Below are 5,792 nucleotides of genomic sequence, written 5' to 3' on the forward strand. Positions count from 1 at the left end.
CAAAACACCTAGATCAACCACCAAACTACCAAACAAATCTACAAAAAATCACAAAAAATCACAAAAAATCAGTAGTGAGATTCTTACGCTTTCCACCACCAAAGACATGATTAACAAGTTTCTTCCTTCCCAAGAGGCGATTAATAGCAGAATGAACACCTTTTGCTGATGAAGATTTAGGTACTGACTGATGTTTAACTTCTTTTTCATTATCAGAATCGGATGAAGACGATGATGATAAATCATGTGAATGAATCTTCTCTGATATCTTCTCCATCAACGATGAATGATTTTTACGAAATCTCCATTGAATCAAATCAATTCGCAAGGTGGAAAATGAATCTCAGAAAACCCTAGAAATTGTTTCTCCACAGACGAGAGAGAGGCAAAAGAGAGAAAGAAAATTTAGAAATGAAAATATCTAGACGAGAGAGAGGCAAGAGAGAGAAAGAAAATTTAGAAATGAAAATATCTACTGATTTTATTCTTGTTTAAATAGAAAAGGGTAAAGTTGTCATAGCGAAAAAACCATTTTCATTATGAAGCCCTAAAAATGAAAGTATTGGGCCTGGAAATATCAAAATATGAAAATATGGAGTTGATAGTGGAGGATCCATTTTGTGGGGCTTCTACATATTGAACCCATACAGTAGGGTGGTTCTAGTATTTTTCACTTCTTAAAAGTCTAAGTGCAGAAATCCAAGACAAAAATTTGATACAATCTATACAAAATATCAATGCTCAACGTATGCCCTGGTATACAAGTTAACATTAGCCGAAATTTAAACCGTCTATGACTAGACTTTGCAGTCATTCTCCAGATATATATGTGTACAGTTTTTTTCCAATGCTCACTTGATGGATTACAATAATGCCATGGCTTCTGCATATTCAGGATCTAACGTTGCTGCTGGGTAGCATCTAAATCCTTGGGAAATACCTGACTCGCTCACCTGTTCATTCACAAAAACGTAGCAAGAGAAAGGAATATCTACCCAAGGAGAAGATACTATAATCCACCGCACCTGTAGCATCAGTACTCTGTTGAAGCTTCTTCAGCTCTTCAATTATCTCAATGACTGATTCCCGTATACAAGATAACGTGACGGTTGAGAGTCAGCACTGGTATGCTTGGTCAAAGACAGTACAGACAATCAAAAACACAAACATGGTAAAGCAGCTGGAAACGATAGATGCAAATGCTAAACCAACGAGTACTAAACAAAGAAATGAAAGTCATAGTTGTATGGAGTGGGGACCAAAGTATACAAGGGCAGCTAGCTAGCATGCGACAACAGTCAGTCAAACCATCCTTGAGGAGCACAGTAACAAATGTCAAAGAATCCAAGACTACAGAAAGCGTTATCTGAAGGCATACGGACATCATCATGGGTTACATATGGTTCAGGAATATAATAATACAATTATTTACTTAGTAATATCATAATGATTTTCATGCTAAAAGTTTGCCAAAGCATGATAAAGACTTATTCAAAGATGATCAAACAACAACGATACGCCAATACATGATGCATGTAGTTCTAGAAGATTCAGAATATAAATCTAGAGATCATGGCAGTCAAACAAATGAATGAGAAAGTGATACTGTGAACTGTGAAGTGATGCAGGCATACTCCACTGATCATCCACCTGGACCTTTTGCTGCTATGTAAGAAAAGCCAACATCTGGGAACAAGCTAATACCATTTTCAAGCATCGAAACTGTATGCTAAGAAAGGCACAATAACATAACATGTTGGAGTGCCAGTAACAAAATATTTGGACAAAAAGCAAGATTTTTTTTTTAAAAAGCTTTTTATTAACTGGTCAAGAAGTATTTAGAAAACTCAGCCTTGTGGAGGCGCTCATATGCGGATGATTCAAAGACCAGTACTTTGTGAGGTCGCCCACAAAAATATTTAGGATGTGGAGCACCCCCATTTGGAGCAAACATGACCGGTGCTTTAGAGCGTGTCTTTTTAAAAGTCGATCTAAGAACCCACTCGAAACGGAAACGGGAAACATGTAATAAAGAATCTAATTGCTCTATGTATATGACTCTGTCAGGCAAACAAGACTACCTCAGTGATGACAGGATAGCGACCATGCCCAAATAAACCAATTCCAAAACCCATTATTATTCCATCCCTAAAGGAAATATATGGCACTTTGAAGTCAGAGATTTTGCATATCAGAGAATATTCTGCAGTAAACACCTGCAATAGAATTGTAACAGGAAATAATGTAAAAAGATAATTCAGGAAGACTGAATGCTTATTTATGCCCAAGTACATTAATGACCTTAATGTGCACAAGTGGAGTGCACGTGCGTTGCACGTCGGCAAACCATCATTTTTTCACACTCATCTTCCATGTTTGCTGAATAATGACACTCTGCTACCCTTGTTAGCCAATATTGTTTCTCTCTTACATAAAAATTAGTAGTGAATTAAAATGCAAAAGCAGATTGTTCAGCAAGATAAGAAACACCCAATTGCCAAATTAGATAAGTTTTTCTGTCACCTTTCATAGAAACTGAATCCACCGTATGGAAAACCTAACGGAACTGGATGCCAATAATTAAAACATAACCTCGGTATAAGAAGAAAGAAAGAAAAAAGAAGTGAATCCAATCAGCAAGTTGCTTCCATAACGCCAACTCTCCCGCGATCGGCCACACCAAAAGACTTCACTTCATGTATCCTAACAATGTGTGCCATTCTTTCTATCAGTAGCACGTCATTGGGTAAACAATATGCAAATCAACCATGAGCATGTAAAGAAAGTGCAGACTACGGAAAAACTCTTATATGCTGCGAAATATACTGTTCAACTGGAGGGGATTTGGTGAGACATGAGTACCGAGTTTGTTTGGTGAATATATTAGTTCCAACTTCGCAGGCATTTTCAAGAATAAATGTATACATCTGCATATAATATGCATTACGTCTTTCATTGCCACTGCAAACATATCACTCGCAGGGTAGTTTAGAATAACGGGACATCACACTTTTTCTTACTAAATCCTGGGAACTATAAACAATGCTAATGGAAGGAAACAAAAGATACGTAGAAATAATCAATGAACAGACGCAAAAAAATTCATTTCAAAGTGAATAAGGGGGTGTAAGTGAGAGACATATTACCTTATTCCAGCTTTATACGGTCTCATGGAAAGAAGAGCAATGGACATCACAGTTTCATAAATTCGTTCCCGGTCACAACCAAAGATTATTTCAGAACAGGACTAACGGCAAGTGCAATGCATGGTTATTGTTGCATTCTTGGATTTTGGGAAGCCGCAGCGAGAAATGTTGTTCTCAAAGAAGTCTTCATATGTGGATCTCAAAGAACAGAAATTCTCAGCCCTGTGGAAGTCCTTCCTACACGGATGAAACAGTGCAACAAATTTTCTCTTCCTCTTCCTCCTCAATGTTTACTTCTGTCATATGAAGAAAAACTTGGATTGACATATTTTGTTAAATTCACATATGTATCAGCTGTTAAATTGACATCCACATTAGCAATACCTCACAATTACCAATATGAAGCCAGTTGAAGCATCACTAACTTGAAAGAGTAAGCATCACTAACTTAAAAGAAGCATCCGAGATGATATATGTTTATAAATCAGAAGAACCAAAATCTAGCAATTCCTTAGCATTCTATCGCTGGAAGTTTTACTTCTTAAGCTTCTCATAAACAATTCCCAAATCAAAATCATCACCACAAATTTAAGAAACCCCTTTTTCAATCTCAACTCATTGATTTAAAACCTAATACTGAATCTATCAATGACCTAAAAAACTTTATTTTGACTCCCCAAACAATGAAAATAATTTCTCAAATTAAATTGAATATCAGTATGAAATTTCGAATCAAAATCAAACTCAAAGTGTCAATACAAATTTATTAATATTTGAGTAAATTAGTGAGAATCTTACTGTGAGGGAGAAGAAGAAAGTGAGAATCACACCACAACCTAATTTGTCATCAATTATATTATTTCGGAACCATTATCATCATCTGAAAATCGATCGAGAAAACATCTGATTTATTTTTGAAACCAAGCTCTAATTTGAGTTCTAGGGTTTTTTTCCAGACATGTGTTAATGGAGGAGTTGATGATTTCTTGCTGTGAGATCGAGTGAGGAGAACTACAGAAGAAAAGGAACAGAAATGTAATTAGCAGAGTAGTTGAATCGAACGTCTTTAGTGTGAAGATGAAGAAAATCCAACGGTGCCTGTCAAAACTACGTGCGGGAGACGAAAAATACGTGCGGGAGGCGAAAAAAACGTGCGGGAGGTGAAATTTTGTTAGCGTTTTCGGGAGATTCCTTGCTGCTATTAAAGGGGGGGAGATAACACAACTGATACACGAGACAGTGCCTACCACAATGAGGAGCAAAACTGTAAGGAGATCCGCATTCATTTTTAACATTACAAAGGCAGTACATCAAAGTTTATGCACAGACTGAAATCTGTTATAAACCAAACGAGTGAGTTATTCTACAACAGCATAAAAAATGTACAATATGTTCGTCAAGGAATCAACAATTATATGGCTATTAGCTTATCCAGATAAGCTATTTGTAAAAAGAAAAAAAAAATCAAATTCAAGAATGATGTAATGAGAAAACCTAGATTCATGGCATTGAGAGCTTTAGGACGATCAAGGACAGCAAGTCCATTAGGGAAAACACTTCCTTTTACTAAATCTTCTCCCATGGTTGCAAATGTTCGTGGAGGAGAATGCAAGAAAGATTTGAAAGGTTTTTTGATGATGAAAATATGAGAAAATCAGAAAATGGGTTTGATTTTGAATACGAAATCCAGGAAATAAGAGATTTTGATGACATAAGATTAACACCGTGTTTGTTTACTCCTGACTCATTTGAGTCGTCTGGATCTGAGTCATCTGGATCTGAGTGAAATCACCTGACTCATCTGGATCTGACACGATATGTTTGTTTTGAGTCAGATCTGACTCATCTGACTCAAAAATTTGTGAGTTAGAGGTTTGGTACCATGAGTCAGGAATATTTTGTTACCTGACTCAAATGGGTCCGAGTCAGGGGTTATGTCTGAGTCAGAGGTCGAGTCAGATCTGACTCAAAATGGAAAACAAATGGTCTGACTGCTGACTCGGCCCGAGTCAGGGGTTGATTCAGATCCAGACGCCGAGTCAGCTGCAAACAAACATGTTGTAAATCTGTTTTTAGTGTGAGATAGGAGATGAAATGTTCGCATGATGATTTGCTCAAGTTTTAAAGAAGTAGGGAGACTGGGTTGTTGACTTGACAGTCCCTCGGTTTGAGGAAAATTGATATTTTTTATTGTTCTAATTTGACATATAATTTTAATTTTGGGCAAAAATAAAACGGTGAAATATAATTTTTTCCTGAAACCGAGGGTAGAAAAGTTTTACTCCATAAACTGTGAAAATATAGGGAAAATACGCATTGGAGGACAACCTCTGTAGTTACGGGTTGCTGTTGCATTAGCAGTGACATTTGATAATGCAATTGCTTCCCGGTTTGCTAGTTTTCTAGTTGAAACATAAGTAAAAAGTTTTGAAGAAAGAAGAGCAACCAAAAAATTTGAGATCATATCTTCCTAGATAGCTTTTGCACGCCAGTCAATACTGCTTTGAAGACCTTGGAGGAGTCTGATCAGGTTGGTGTTGTGAGTTTCAATGTTGATAGAGGAAGCTTGAAATTGTAGTCCCCATTTCCACGCCTCTGTTGCTGCTGACACCTCTCCAACATCCTTATTCAGAGCCAAGATTTCCA

The 5,792-nt window shown here is 36.9% G+C and overlaps 1 long non-coding RNA gene across 2 annotated transcripts; it reads right to left on the minus strand.

The window, feature by feature from the left end:
* Positions 1–690: 690 nt before the first annotated feature.
* LOC113349042 lies at positions 691–4,281 on the minus strand. Of its 2 annotated transcripts, XR_003359915.1 has the most exons (4): positions 3,945–4,281; positions 3,147–3,442; positions 2,827–2,961; positions 691–2,703 (listed from the first exon to the last, which is right to left on the minus strand). It is a non-coding gene; the product is annotated as an uncharacterized LOC113349042 (long non-coding RNA). The 2 variants fall into 2 exon arrangements; XR_003359914.1 differs by lacking the exon at positions 2,827–2,961 and having other exon boundaries at positions 3,945–4,271.
* Between the last annotated feature and the right edge of the window lie 1,511 nt (positions 4,282–5,792).

This window comes from Papaver somniferum, chromosome 2 (genome assembly GCF_003573695.1).
Source record: "Papaver somniferum cultivar HN1 chromosome 2, ASM357369v1, whole genome shotgun sequence".
Lineage (NCBI taxonomy): Eukaryota > Viridiplantae > Streptophyta > Magnoliopsida > Ranunculales > Papaveraceae > Papaver > Papaver somniferum.